At 36.9% G+C, this 15,951-nt stretch overlaps 2 long non-coding RNA genes across 2 annotated transcripts in view; both read right to left on the reverse strand.

Annotated features, from left to right (window-relative positions):
• Nucleotides 1-1,715: 1,715 nt before the first annotated feature.
• On the reverse strand, nucleotides 1,716-9,715 carry LOC116089738. Its single transcript, XR_004118459.1, has 4 exons — nucleotides 9,566-9,715; nucleotides 6,156-6,249; nucleotides 3,089-3,285; nucleotides 1,716-2,213 (listed from the first exon to the last, which is right to left on the reverse strand). It is a non-coding gene; the product is annotated as an uncharacterized LOC116089738 (long non-coding RNA).
• Nucleotides 9,716-12,310: 2,595 nt separating this feature from the next.
• The window catches only part of LOC116089737, a 12,016-nt gene continuing 8,375 nt past the window's right edge, over nucleotides 12,311-15,951 (reverse strand). The window contains exons 2-3 of the long non-coding RNA XR_004118458.1: nucleotides 13,775-13,866; nucleotides 12,311-12,653 (exon numbers count right to left, since the gene is read on the reverse strand). This is a non-coding gene — a long non-coding RNA (uncharacterized LOC116089737). The remainder of the gene's footprint in view (nucleotides 12,654-13,774; nucleotides 13,867-15,951) is intronic.

Raw genomic sequence — 15,951 nt, forward strand, 5'->3', positions numbered from 1 at the left:
GTCAATCATCCTCTCTTCAATGCCATCCCACATAGGATACCATGGAACCATGATATTTATAGTCTATGAGTTTGCTGTAGCTAATGCTTGAAAGATGGCAGTACTTGATGTAGCTCTTAAGATTTTGGAAAAGGATTGGGCAAGTCCATTGGACATCAAAAACACCCAGAACAGCATTAAAAGCATGTGTAAGGATTCTTTTCCTTAAGCATGGGGCTCATCATTGCATGCAATGACTGTTTCCCTATGTACATAATGAACAAAATAAAGCTGTAAGTAGGCAGTCATTCCCATGCTGATAAGAGCTCTTCCAAACCATCTCTCTAGAAATGTGCCCCATAACTGCCTCCATGTCAGATTTCATGAGCAGATCAAGACCCTTAGAAAATAAACACATTAAAGCCAACTCTTACTTGATAAGCGGAGAGAGAAAAATTAATTAAGCAGATAAGCTTTTAATGTTTATATTATTTGCATTCTGTTACAAACAATATATTAGTAAACAAAGGACACTTTATAGATAAAGTCCTTTATTTTAATAATAACCACCAGGACCTTTATTTAGAAATGGTCGATCCCCAAGCTTCCTTAATTTCCAAAAGCAGATTCTGAGCACAGGTCGTAGCAAGGGCAAGTAATTTTAGCAAGAAGCAGGGGAAGCAGGAATTCCTCCTTTATTACATTGTAAATTGGGGATAGCCAGCCGAATGTGATCCTGTGTCCAAAGTAAAGAGAGAATGAAAAAAGCAGATATTTGGATGGAACCAACAAAATGACAGAGAAATGTGTGGATGGAATCTTTGCCTTAGTGAAATCATCCAATAACCATGTCAGAAATTCATGGCACACACTAAAGGGTGTACTTTGGATAGAATTTTATATCTATATATTTTTAAGAAATAACAGTCATCAAGGCAGTTAAAATAGTAGTCACCAGACCCATCTCTGTGGGTGGCTGGCGCCACTACAATGAACGAATGTGTGATAAAGAGGTGGAAGAGATGTTAGGGTAGAACAGAACAATGTGCATTCTATGAAGAGAGGTGGAATTAGAGACAAGACTGCTGATAGGTGTGAGAGAGGGTTGAGGTCTAGGAAGAACGTGCTGTAACCAAATGCTTTCCCACTCATTGCCCAGTTCCCAGATAACAACTCAGAGGCTTATTATTGTTTAAAATATGCCTAGGCTATAAGCTTTGTCTTGTTCACCCAACTAGCTTATAACATATTAACCAGTTTATACTATTCTATGTCTGCCACATGGCTAGTTACCACTCCTCAATTTCATATATCCAACTCCCTCTGATGGGAGTCTGGATGGGAATCTTTTCTCATGTCTATCTCCCAGAATTGCTCTCTCTCCCTGTCCCTGTTTATCTCCCTATCCCTCCCCTTCACCACCCCCCTCTCATATATCTCACTTTCTAATTTACCCTTTTCTAAAGGCCATAGACCTTTTATTGACAAGTGATGCTTCCACACAGTATACTACATTCATCCCTTTTAGTCCAATAAAAAGTTCTTTCTCTAACATCGATAAAATAAGAACAATTATGAAAACTATCAGGTAAGAATTGCATTCATAATGTCCAGTCCATATTCATTTGACAACTTTGGAGAAAGTACTCTACTGTCACCAAGATATCCTATCTTGATGAGTTCAAAGTTCTGTACCTAAATCATTTTCTATCATAACTTGCATTACCAATCCAAAGATACCTTCCTAGCCCTTCAAAACATTTTCTTAAATTCTAAATAACTGAAGCTTAATTGTGAGACTGACTATCTAGTCTTCTACCTCATCAGAGCCCTGAGATGGATAAATATTACCTGAGTAAGTAAGAAGTACAGAGCAAGCACTTTCCAAAATCATGGAAGCTGTAGAGGTTGCTGATTGCCTAGACAGTCACCCAAGATTTCTCTGTGTCATTGGAACATCATCTTCAGCCTTCTGGCCCACTATGTCTCACATATTTTTTATGAAGCAGGGATTATGAAGGACATGCCTACCTTGCCCTTGAAAATCTTGGCAGTTGACTTCCTTGCATCCCATTTGTCCGGTTTGGACAGCACCCTGCCAGCAGTTGAAGTAAGGGCAGTTTCTTGCCCCGTGACTAGCTTGCCACATTTGAAGCAAACTCCATATGAACATTCTTTAATGCTCATCATTTTTGAAGTAGAATAGGGATGATGCCAAGAGCAGACATGTCTCGCTGTATTGAAAAGCCTTATGTTTAAAAAAACCTCTTTAAATAACATATTCTGTAGATCTCTGCAGTTTTTGTAGACCACCTACCTATGGTATATCTGAGCTTGTTTCTAGATACTTACTTTCTGTTCAACCTAAGAAGCATATTTCTCTAATAAGGTAAACTAGTACCTAATGTGACCATAACTCTGATGGATTGACTACTAACTTGAGTTTCTTAATTAACCTAAGCAGTTTGTAATTGCAGCTTTCAAGGACTAGAACTTCATTACATAGGCATGCTACCTAAACAAGAGTTGAAACATATATACAATATATTGAAAAAAAACATAACCTTAAGTATGAATCAAATATACAGACTTCCATACCAATGTAAAAATATTTGGCTTGTTAATGTTCCTTGGTCTAAAAGTAGATTCAACAATCTACTCTTTTAACTTAACATTTCTATGTACCCATATTTTTTCTGTTCTTCCCTTCCCCCTTCTTCTTCCACTAATATTAGATAAGAGAAAAAAAGAATATAGAACAAAAAAAGAAGAAAAGAAATCCATGTATGTAATCTCCTATACTTCCCCCTCTCTGATAAGACCATTAACAACTTGTAAACAATCCCTCTAAAATGACCGCAAAAAACCATCAACAACTTCTTAACAGCCCCCCTAAAATGTTCACAAAACCCATCATGCATCAAACAACCAAAAGCCACCTACCTGACCTCTTGGGAATGGGAGGTCATTCTCTAAAATCCCTTGCTGCTATCTTTGATGACATCTCTTTTGAGGACCCATAGAAAATTGGGCTGTGGCCATGTTCTAGGGAAGCTAGGCACATCATGTGCTGTCCAGTCTCTGTGTGGTGGGAAAGTAAAGGACTTACCTGAAGTCCAGGCTGGACTACGTTGCAAGGCTGGACCAACTGACCTAGCCATTTTAAATTTGTTCTGGATGCAGGCTTTTAAGGAAACACCATTTGAGGCAGTTCGTAATTTTTAAGGAAACACCATTTGAGGCAGTTTTTAAGGCTGGATCACCTGACTACTTATCTCATCTTTACTGGTGTCTGGTCCTTTTGATCTGAAACATATAAATTTTCAAAGGTCATAAATATATGTTTCTGTATTAACACATGTATGGAATATAGAGTGTGTACAATTCAGCTAAAGATAATTCTTTGCTTAGTGTTCAAACAGAAAAAAAATGCATTTATCTTTGCAAGTGTTTGGACTGTCTAACTAAACTGTAATATAAATTTTCATCCACACAATTTGAAAGTATAGTATGTATAGTTGAAGTCCTGGCTGGAGACATTTTTATGTACCAGTCAGTTTTAGAGCTGTTCCTATTTAGAGGGATCAGCATATACTTCACCTCTTTTCTTCTTCTTCTTGGTTTCTTCCAAGGTCCGTAGCCTTGATCTTCAAGAGGTCTCCTCCAGTCAAATCTAATCTTTATTAAATTTGATGGAATCTATAGTTTTTATTCTCCAGTTGAAACACATACAAAACCTCTTCTCCAAAATAATACATTTCCTGTTTTCCATTCTAAAATTAAGACATAGGCTGATTTAAGTCAGCAATCATTTCTAAAATATAGTGCTTTCCAGCAGCTGTGTTATCTGTCTTGTTGACATTTTAAAAATGTAAAGTCAAACAGCATTATTTAATCTACATCTAGGAGATCTTATATCCCTCTTCTGTTCCATGAGCACTTTCTTTGAAGTATAGTTAGATATTTTTACAATTGTTTGACTAGTAGGATTGTAAAATATATATGTATCATGTTTTATGATTTAATATCTAAAAATTGATGTATTCTTCTACTGGATACACATGTTGGAGCAATATCAGCTTCAATATGTAAAGCCATTTCTAAGATAGCTATCTTCTCAGATTTATCCTTTTCAAAATAAATTCAGATTTATCCTTTTCAAAATTCAAGGAAAAAGTCCATTATAATTCTGAATATGTATCAATAGTATGATGTATCAAGACATGTACATATTTTAACTCCTCAAACTCTACAAAATGAAACACAATCTATTTATGACATTGTTCTAGGGTAGAATTATTGAACAGACTCAGTATTGTTAATTTAGTACATTGCATCTCTATGAGCTGCCATTCCAAATCCTCAAGCCTTGGTGGATTTTTCTCATCTGGAACTACCTGTTTAGTTATCATTGTAGGTTCCAGATTGTATTCTTCTGAAGATTCTTTTTTCTGATTTAAAGAATCTTCTAATTTCTGTTCTATGGCTTCCAATCTAGCATTTAATTATTTAGTCTTCTCCTTCTTTGCTTTATTTTGATTTTTATTAGAGGATATATGAAATTGTAATTATAATTGAACATATAATTATTTGCATGACCTGAACCAATTTATATAGGGTCCAAGTGTCCTCTTCTGTAGTGTTTTCCATTTTCAACACAGAAAGTATTTTTCTTTTTAAATCTCTAACTCTCTCTTTAAGGTCTTCCCAAGTATCTTACTAAGTCTGTTGACTTTTCAGCTTTCCCACCATTTCCACGTGTTTGTAGCTGGTGTCTGCCAAGTCTCTGTGCTGCTCAGCTTGCATACTGCACAGGCAGCTGGCTCCTGGCTCTGTACCCCTCACTCGAGCAGGTCTCTTTCTCCACTCTGGCCAGTTGCAGGTTTGTCCTGCACAGACCTGAATTTGGTTGCTGTTTTCCCACAGGCCACCTAGCTCTCTCTAGCATGATTTCTGACCCTTTACTGGAGCCATGTCATACTTGGGACAAGCTGCATCTATTATGCCTTGAAGCTCCAGCAGAAGAGCTGGTTTTTCTACTCAGCAGGGCTTTTTGTTGCTGTTGTTTATTTTGTTTTGTTTTTTTGTTTTTTTTAGAACCACCTTCTGTATGGCCTCTGTTTGGTTTTCCTGCTTCTGGTCCAGACTTTGGCTAGAAAACTGCCTTTCACCCAGGAGTTCTCAGATTCTAATCTTGGATTCTATGACCCCCATACATTGGACATCATTTGTAACCTCATGCTTTTCCATCCACACCCCAGTTCCTGAATAACGATTTGGAGGCTTATTATTTATTAAAAAAACAATAACCATATCTTTGGCTTGTTCCCTGACTAGCTCATAACCTATATTAACCCATGTATATTATTCTATCGGCCACAAAGCTAGTTACCTGACCACGTTTTCATACATCTGACTTCCTCCAATTCCCAAGTCATGACAGGGAATCTTTCCTTGCGTCTATTTCCCAGAGTTCCTTTCTCTCTGCCGAATGTCCCACCTTCTAGTCTACCATTTTCTATAGGCTTATTTTAATGGCAAGTGATGCTTCTACACAGTACAAAAGGAAGTATCCCTACATTGCCTAGTGGGGTCGTTGGAGCAGTTTACATTGACTTAGACTCAGCCCCCTGAAGGTGAATTGATGGGAGAATGCTTCACTTTCTGAATGGTCCTTGAAGGGTCACCATGGTCCATGATGCCACCGGTGGACATATTGGGTTTTGTGGTCCTTTATGTTGTCCCGGGCCATGATAAGGCCTGAGATCTATATGAATTTACTCAGTCTATGCTGCTGAATGAAACTATGGTGATATCCTCAGGGTTTGTAGCCTAGGGAGGATTGTTGATGTGAGTGGTTTGTGCAGCCTCCTGAGGCTACCACTGAGGGCTATGAGTGCATCAGGGGTCCTGATACTGTTGGGGACAGAAGTAGCATGTTGACATCTGTGGCCTGTGTTACCACCCAAGGCCATCATTGGTGCTGCCATCTGAAGCTATCTTTGTTGCTGTGTTGCAGGCCAGGAGCCATGTTGATATGAGTGGTCTTTACACCACCAGAGGCTGTTGGTGTCTTTGGCCCATGCTACTGCTGGAGGCCATACAAATATGAGGGCCTTCATGGACCCCTGAGTTCATGGTGACATCCAGACCCATGCGGCCACTGAGTGTCATACCTGGGTCGATGGTTCCACTGCTGCAGGGACCATGTTTGTAGTTTGTGCTGTTGCCAGAAACCGTTTGTAAGACATTGATCTGTGCTTCTGCTGACTGTAAAGAAAAAGAAAGCTACTTTTGCAGTGATATTGTTGACTACAGATACACAATTGAGAATCACATTTATATTTATTGTATACCTTGGAGTGGTGTGTATGTCATGACATATGTATAGAGGTCAAAGGGCAGTTTTCAGAAATTGTCTATCTTCTTATACCTTGTAGAGATCCTGGGGTTATCAGGTCATTAGGCATGGTGGCAAGCACTTTTAACCTACTTAGACTTCTCACCATTTCCAATCTAGTGATTCTTTGTACACTACTGATACTAAAATGGAGACTTTGCTTAAGGGCCCACATCAGGAACCTGGGACTCTGTTCTTCTTGAAAAGCAATAAGGTACCCAGCACAGTGCTTTGCATGTTGTTCACACTTAGAATTTATTAAAGGCAGTCATTAGAAGGGCTATCTTCAACTGCTGACATTAGAAGCTTATCATTTTGCGCCTCCAAAATAACTGAGCCTTTAATCAGCATTTGTCCATCTTTAACAGTACTTCTCATGTGGTGTCCTCCTGAGTAATGCCTAAATAGTTTAAAATAAACTCTGTATACAGAGCATTAGAGATACCAGTTAATGAGAACTCACTGTGTAACATGTCATATTCTCACTTTGAAGTGATTGGAAGCAGGGGATAGGACATTCTGGATGACATAATTTCTGCTTTCTACAACAGCTTTGTGCAATATAGGCATTGCATTTCATATTTTGCAATTAGGAAAAGTGAGTCACTTAGAGCACTCAGAATTTCTTTTAAAGGTCCAGGAGGACAGGAGCTTGGGAGATGGCTCAGTGGCTAAGAACATATAAGTGAGTGGGAGGACTTGAGTTAAAATTCCAAGTACTCATATAGAAAACTACATATGGCACCTATACCACTAACCTTATCATGATTTTAGGGGCTTGCTGACCAACTTAGCTGAAACTGAGTTTCTGGTCTAGTGAGAACCCTTTAAACAGGAACTCTTAAAACTGTGATAATGATTCTGAAGTGTAGCTCTTTAAAATTCATGACTTCTGGTGAGGGTGTGGGAGAGAAAGGACTAAGTTGTATTTATGGGGCCAGACCACTAAGAGTTTGAGCATGCTCCAGTGAGTATATAGATAACAGAAACTGGACTTGTTTTTTGTTTCTTTGTTTGTTGTTTTCTTGGGAGTTGTTGTTGTGAGGGGAAGTCACAAAACTGGGGGCAGACATGGAAGGCCTGGGATGTCTGATCTGGGTATATGATATGAAATTCCCCCAAAATCAATAATGTTGAAAAAAATTAATAAATGAAAGAGGAAAAACAACCTCATAGTCTCTAGAAAAATCACATTTCAGAAGAGTGTCTATTCTCTGAATTCACTGTAGACAAGGATGTCTTTATGGATCTCTTGTAGGAATATAAAGTGATATAAAGCCTAAAAAGACAGCCTAATTTCTCCCTGCCTTATTCTAGGCCATGATACTTTTTCACTATCGGTGCCCTGATTTAAGCACCACCTCTATTAAATTAATCTTCAGTTATCAGTGAGATGGTAGCCAGAAAATGGGGCAGAGTACAGGAAATGTAAGGATACTGGTGGCATGTAAAGAAAGCAAAACTAATAACTCCTATTTACTTCTCACCTAGTATTTTCTTCTATCTCAATTAATTAATGCTTTCCTTGAAGAAACAATGGCAATATAATGAATAAATAAAGCATTTATTATATAAATAAGTGAAGTTTTGGGGGAAAATGACAAAGGGTTAGAAGGATTCAAGACAAAGAAATGTTGGAGATGGAATTTTCTATTCCATTTTAGATGGAATAGAAAAAGCAGGCATCAGAGAGCTGATATGTGAGCAAAGAGTTCAATAAAGAGAGACAAGAGCCCAGTGAGTATCAGGGAAATTCTACTCCATATGGAGGAATCTGTAAAGGCTACGATCCTGAGTCTATGCCAAGAGTAGCATGTAGGGGAAGAAACAGCAAAGGGACAGAGGGGCTGGGGCGGGGCGGAAAGACCAAAGAGCGCCTAAAAGGCAACACTTGCTAGGGGAGAGAATGGAGAGCCTTGAGGACCTCCCATTGTTGGAGCTGTAATCCCTGAGACAAGGCACAGAGTGTTGACTAGAGGAGGGGTGTGGTCTGGTGTGTATGTAAGGGATCTCTCTCGCTGCTCTGTGGATCATAGCTGGTGGCAGAGCTAGAGCAGGGCAGCTTTCGGAAAATAAGAGAACAGGAAGAGATGAGGATGCATCAGACAGAAGTGTGAAATGGAAGACAGAAGTGGAACCAGAATGTCTGGGGTTTAAAATGGGTCTTGCTGAGCAAAGTTGTGTTATTAGTAGCTCTGGGATCCTGGGAGGAAGCATGTTGCCCACTTACTGACTGACTGCTTCCTTTGGCTCATCAGCTATTTCTTGTGTGACCCCCCCAACTTCTCCCTCTCTGTCAGTCTCCTGCTAACGCTGCCTCCATCTTCTAACGACCACTGTGATTATGCTGAATCCATCCAAATAATACAGACCATCTTTCTGTCTTAAGGGGCTTAAAACAATCACATCTTTGAAAGGATTTTTAGCTATCAATCTAATAAAAATATTTGGAAGACTATTATTAAGCTTACCATATCAATCAAATAACCAAGAACATGTGAATATTTGAGGCATTATAATAATGCTAGTGGTATGAATTTGTCTATAATGATCAAAGCCCTAGTTAACTCTTGTTACCACAAGCTTGTGTTTTGTAAAAATAGAATAAGGACAACACTATTGTAATAGAAGTTAGAGATGTCTGTGTCCTATTTTTCATTCTGCATCCTTACACTATCTTCAGAGATGAACATGAAAACTCTCCAGTGATTCTCTAATGTGAACATGCCTTTACATGGACTACATGCTGACCTTTCCAGCCAATCTCATTGCTGACTACTTGAATAATGGCTGCAAAGGTTTTCTTTTCTGTTTGTAAAACTGAAGACATATAGCTAAAGTAATAAATAACATGTTATGTATGACAATAGCACCTTTGTGGTCTACATTTGAATGTTCATCTAAACATCATATGCTCAGTGAGAGGAAGAACAAGGGTAAAAGGCAGAGTGTGATAGTGAACTAACCTGAGGCGGATTTTAGAGTTGCAGTTCCTTTTGCTGTATTGATTTCGTACAACATTTGTAATATTAAAATAGAGGCTAAAAAAGCATATGATCCTCAACTATGTGCTTATAAGCCATTTCTAATTTTGTCACTATTCCCAAATTAGGCAGATTGGCCTGTGACCTGAACTCTGAAGGAAAGGCAATAAAAAAGGACATTGTTTCCTTCACTGTAACTTACTGTTTTAGTGGATGGTGATGGTGGATACTTCACAATGTAGCTTCAGAATAGTTCCCTTTGTCAAGCTGAGTCACAATTTGGGCAAACACAACTTTACAATGTGCCAGAGGATTCCTTCCTGTTCTACAGCACAAAACTGAGGATGCAACTTAATTAAATCTCCAAATAAAAGTGGCTCAAAATAAGATTCTCAAAATTTATAATGTTTAAATAGATTTATCTTACATCTCATGTCTACGACACTTCCAGTTTTATTTCAGACAATCACTTTGATTGATTTGGAAGAACAACCCTTTCGGTCTTGTTAATCTAAATGTTTTAATGGTAAAAATGCAACAAATTGCTACAATTTGAATCTTATATGTTTTATATTAATTCCTGTAATAAACAAACCAATAGCTAGGATAAAATCATTATAATTTATGTAACATGTTTTGTATTAATTACTGCAAAATATTTTAAGTAAACAAATCTACATCAAGGCTAAAAAGAGCATTTGTGGAAACGGAATTTATTTTATTTCTTGTAGTACACTGGAAATGGAATTACAGTATCTTCTTAGTTAAAGCTGTGAACAATGTGCTAATTACTTGCCATAATTAAAGCTTAAGCTAAATGTTTAATAATGCTTATCTGTGGGCCCATTTTATCTTTTCATATAGTATATGTAAGAAACAGTGAAAGTATATCTAAATTAAAGGCCTATTATTCTTTTCCTATGGTTAAAAATAATTCTTTAAAGTAAGAGATTTACATAAGTAATGTGTAGCTATATGTAATAATTTTAATCTTTTTTACTTATAAATAAAATACAGTTTTTTAAAAAGTTCCCACAAGCACTTCAAAAGCCTCTATGAGAGAAAATATTGTTTTTAATCCAAATAGATATTGAGGCGTGAAATGCAGTCCACAATTGTAATGTTACTTGAGGAGAAGTGCTGGTGCCAACCCCACTTTTGTCACTCCAAACAGCAGCACCTCCTCCTGTAAGTGGCTCTAACCTCAGAAGAGTGTGAATTGTACTGCATTTTTAATGTATGCTTCCTACTTGGTAATCCAAATGATACCTCACAAAGATACAGCCATCTGAGGCCTGCTACCACAATACTGTGAAGCAGTATTCATTTGCAAGGTCGATTTTCTTTTAAGTTTATCCCTTAGTCTTCATCATTAGCAATTGAGAGATAGTTTTCAGAAGCATAGCATTTTCAGACATGCAGGATACTCAGGCTTGGCATCAGGATAACTTGTATCCTGTAATCTCCTAAAGAGCTTGTTAAAAAAATTAGTTTCCCACATTCCACCCCAACTTAGCATCATTGAAGCAGAATCTCACAGCAGGGTGTGGCCCAGAAATTTGTGTATGAAACAAGTTTAGCTGGTGAGACTGGTAGAGGTAGTTAAGGAGACTTCTACTGTAGAGGCCTAATGTCAGTTTTCTGTGTTTTGTTCTATCAAGGTTTTTAAATGAACAGTACACTCTGAGAACAGATGAGTCGGAGAGGGAAAGTCAGAGGAAGAAGGAGAAGGAAAGATCAAGTGAGAGGGAGAAGGAGAGACAGAGGAAGAAGAGGGCGAGGGAGAGGGAGAAGGAAAGAGAGAGGGGAGTTATAGATAGTAGTGAACTGCCTTGTGGATACTGGGAATAGAAACCCTGGCCACTATAAATGTAGCAATTTTTCTTATCTACAGAATTATCATTTCCCTATGAAACTTCTTTTTAAAACTAATATTTGATAATGAGTGGAACTCAAAATGTTAGTAATCATTATTATTTCTTACATACCATAAATTAGATCAGTTCTCATCCTGACACCAGGACATTCAAAGCTTCTTAGAAGATAACAGCTGAATGGCAGTGATAGATGAATAATTACACAAACTTCATTGTCTTCTTTTGATCAATATGAAAATATTTATAATTTTCCTAAAGATTCTGAATACCTACTCACCAAGGTATGCCAAGTTCATGATACCCCATTTATTTATGTGTTTTCTCTATTCTCAATGTCTGAGAGCATTTTTATTATATTCTCATAGTTTCTATTTTAAAAATATTTTTCCAAACACAAAATCTTAATAAAATATTCTGCCTATACACCCTTATTTTCCTCAAATCACCTAAGCCCTACAAGACATAAAAGTAAATCCTGTTGAGATTCACATTTACATAAAATAATATGTTCAGAATAAAAATTCAGATATTGATACCAATTGTCATTGCTGATCTTGGTCCTGATTGTAGGATATATAAGATTGAATAATGTGTTGTAATGTTAGTACAAGGCACTAGGACTCCCGAACACCAGTCAGAAGAGAGACAGCAATCATTATGGACTTCTTCCTCGGACCATATATTAATCATATTTGATCTGTGTATTTCTATGTCCTATATCTGCAATTATGTTTTGAGACTGTCTCCAGAAACTCTATATACTTTTTCACTTGTAAGCTACACACAGTAATCCATAACTTATACAGTTATCAGGGGATTGGTTCAGGACCTTCCCATCTCAAGATACCAAAGTCTACAGGTGCTTAAGTCCTATGTATAAAATGATTTAGTATTTCCATAAAGCTTACATACATCTTCACATCTAATTTACATCAACTGTAGTTGATTTATACCTAGCATGAATATTATGTGTCTATTATATTGTAATTCCTCAAGAATAATTTTAAGAAAGTCTGTACATGTTAGGTATAGACATATTTACTTTTCTTTCTAGAAGGACATTCTGTTGGTTGAAATCATTAATGCAGCATATTGAATGTAAACATCTGTGTCCAGAGTGTATCCTACCTGCATACCTTCTCAGAGACTTGGTGAAGTTTCAGAATGCATCACCTGGGTTCCTGTGCTTCCATGAGCAGTCCCTGACACCCTTAAGCATGAAGTTCCTTAAGCATGAAGCTAAGGACCTCCTTCTGCTTTCACCTTCAGTCTCTGTGGGTGGATGCTAAAGTCACTGCCATCCATGTCTTCTGTGCCCTTGTGGAAATCTTGATAGAGCCTTGGTGTCATTTATCTTCCACATCACATTCAAACATTATTTTCCAAGCAAGAGAAAATGTGTTTCTCTAACTTCTATGATGCATCAAACAAAAACAATGAATTACCCTTTGAGATTAATCTTATATACAGAACATGAAATGCAAGCTATTATAATCAAGTAAATGCAATGCACTGGAAACCTGTACTCATGGTACAGAATTCGGTGGTTATAGAGTGATGGTTACATGACATACATATGACAAATTTGGGTTAACATTTGTTACAAGGGAGCCTTATTTGATTGAAGATCCCAAATTCATATAAATATGCAAGTTTTAGGGGTCCAGGTAATATTTCTTGTAGAAAGGATAGCAAAAGCATAAAAAGTAAGAACTGATAAAATGCAATGAATGGACCACTGTAATGCAGTTAGAGGACTGCATTTTAAAAAGCTGCTGGGATGTTTCCGAAGAGATACATCAGGAAGAGAAAACAGCAAATAACTGCAGCAAGTGTTGCTATTCCAAACCAACATGGGGGAAAAAAATCTCCGTACATGATGGCTGATTCAGTCAAGACAATGAGAATAACATCAGAAATCGAGAACACATCCAGGTAGCAAAATATGTTATACTGACAATACATTCCTTAGTGTGGACAAATGGGTATCAGATTCTTTAATAATAAATGGAATGTTCTACATATTAAAAGATGAACAGGCCTTTTCAGTAATGTACAGAGTCATTTATTAAGAGCACATTCATTAAAATTGTTAGAAGCTATAAGGGATTCTAAGCCTTTCATTCTCCTGTTTGTACACAATTTGCACTGTAATATGTCCACCATTTCATGTATGTCACAGAATAACCTAGCTTAATGTTTTTCTTCTTTGATTTCTTCTTCTTTTTCTGAATTTTGACAAGTAGTGTATATTTCAGTGAGTCAGACATTATTAAATAATACCTACATTTCACACACACACACACACACACACACACACACACACACAAACACAACAAAATTCTAGATATTTGGAGTATCTAGCCTTGGCAAGCTCATAGGACGCAGTAGATGCTGTGTGTTATTTTTGTTTAATCATATTACTTTGAGATCAAAATATTATAGACCTTAGTAGTTACTTCCCCATTGCTGTTAAAGCACACCATGATAAGGACAACTTCTAAAAGAAAGCATGTAACTGGGGGCTTGCTCACAGTTCCGGAGACTGCGTCCATGACCATCGCGATGTGGAGAGTGGCAGCAGGCAGGCAGGCATGGCCCTGAAGTAGTAACTGAGACCTTGCATCTTATCCACAAGTTGGAGGGAGAGAAGGGTTGGGAGGGATGGAGGGAAGGAAAAAGAGAGAAAGAGAGAGGCATTTAAAACCTTTCCAGTGACACACCTCTTCCAAGAAGGCCACACCTCCTAATCCTTCACAAAATAGTTCTACAAACTGGGAGCCAAGTATTCAAGCATGGAAGACCATAGGGTCCATCTTCTTCTCATTCAAACTAATGAAGAGCCTACCCCTCTCTCTGAAGTGTTTTATAATCTCTTCTGTTTTTAGTTAAGTAATGACATAAAGTGTTCCTTCCATATATAATACTAAATATATATCCATTTCTTTAGCTAACATTTTTTTTTCTGAAATAAGTATAATTTTATTAGTTTCATGAACACCACCACCAACAATCAGATCTTCCAATTACCAGTTAATATGATCCCTTTCCCAATTTTGAGTTTATCCTGCCATGCTGATCAAATCAGACCCAGGAAGGGTCTGAGATGATTGTCAGTGACTCTAGACTTACCATTTTTATGTGGGTAGGCATTAAACTTGCTGTGGCCATCAAGTTTCTGTTAGTTGCATGTACAGCTTGGGTTTTTACCACACCCTTCTTGTTTTCCCCAGCCTTTGTATCACACTGGGCAAACAATCCTCTCTCCCACATCCTTATTTTAATCATCCTCATTCCCAATGAGGGTTGGACTTCAATTCTTAATAGAGTTTGCCTTAGTTGTGATAATTCAATAGCATTTTATAAAACCTAAATGATATGTAGTTATAATTATGTTGATACTAAATTTCCTCTTTAGAAGTAAAATGTTGATATTCTATCAAATTTGTGATATTTTATTTCATTATTAGAAATGAAATGGGAATGGACATTTGATCTTTAAATCTTTATTTTTGGTTGCTATTTTCTGTTTTGTTTTTTAAAATAACAGTATTTAAGCAACAGAACACAAATTTTAGTGGAAAATAAATAGTGAAAAAAAATTACCAAGAATTTAAAGACCACTAAACTTCTCTTTTGAATTATCATTAGTTGATTGCAAATTTTGAGCAACAAAGGCTATGTTACCATGTTACCATTTATTGTCTAAGATTTTTTATATTTATTTCAATCTTAATGTTGAGAGTCATTTTAAAAATTATACCTTTCTTGAACTACAAATAGTAGTGTATTGCTATCTAGGTAAATGTTGAAAAACTCAGTCTTAGCTATTTAAAAATGCTATGGTGATATTATAACACATTCATGTATTCTGAAAAGTATATGGATTTTTGGTTTTATACACTGGCATAATTTTCCATTTTCCCACTTTAATTCTTAATATACCAATAATGTGTCATTGACTTTGTTAACTTAGTCTCAGGAAAATAGATTAGAAAACATCTGTGGCTGAATGATGTACAGTATATATTATAAAATAATATATAAAAATATATAATGAGGTATTGTTCAGTCTAAAACAATGAAAGAAATTAAAAATTGATAGATCAGAAGTTCAAGGCCATCTTCGACTATACAGAGAGTCCATGGACAACTACAAAAAAGTTCTTTAAGACAAAAAATATTGAAGGTTAATGAAAATGGGGTGTTTGCAAAGGTTTGAAATCTGGAGAGATATCTCAAGTTTGCGTCTAAGCAGAGTTCTATGTGGTTAAGAGTGATTCTGATGTATCTATCATCATCAAGGAGAAAGTACTCTGTGAAGTCCAGGTCTTATCATGGAAGAAACCAAAGACTACTCATTTGAACTTTCTAATTAATCTGTACCTTGGGAAATTATCTTACAGGAAGCCAGTAGGTAAGAGAGATGGCTATGCTTTTCCTGTACCTTTACTAGTTAGAAACAAACTCCAGTATTACAACACCTCTCTCATGTCTGTGGATGGTGATGAAATTTGTCCTACAAAGCTTACTTAGTCACCAGATAGGTGACACTTACACTTGTATTGTTGTGAAACATACAACATAGTTCCAATAACTGAGGACACATAGACTTTTAATTAGCGAGAGTTTTATATATATATTCTGTTCCGCTGATAGAGCAGGCTCACCTAGGGTGGAGTTGCCTGAGATAAAGAGAGCTCTATCCTGC

The sequence above is a fragment of the Mastomys coucha genome, unplaced genomic scaffold, assembly GCF_008632895.1.
Source record: "Mastomys coucha isolate ucsf_1 unplaced genomic scaffold, UCSF_Mcou_1 pScaffold15, whole genome shotgun sequence".
In the NCBI taxonomy this organism is placed as follows: Eukaryota; Metazoa; Chordata; class Mammalia; order Rodentia; family Muridae; genus Mastomys; species Mastomys coucha.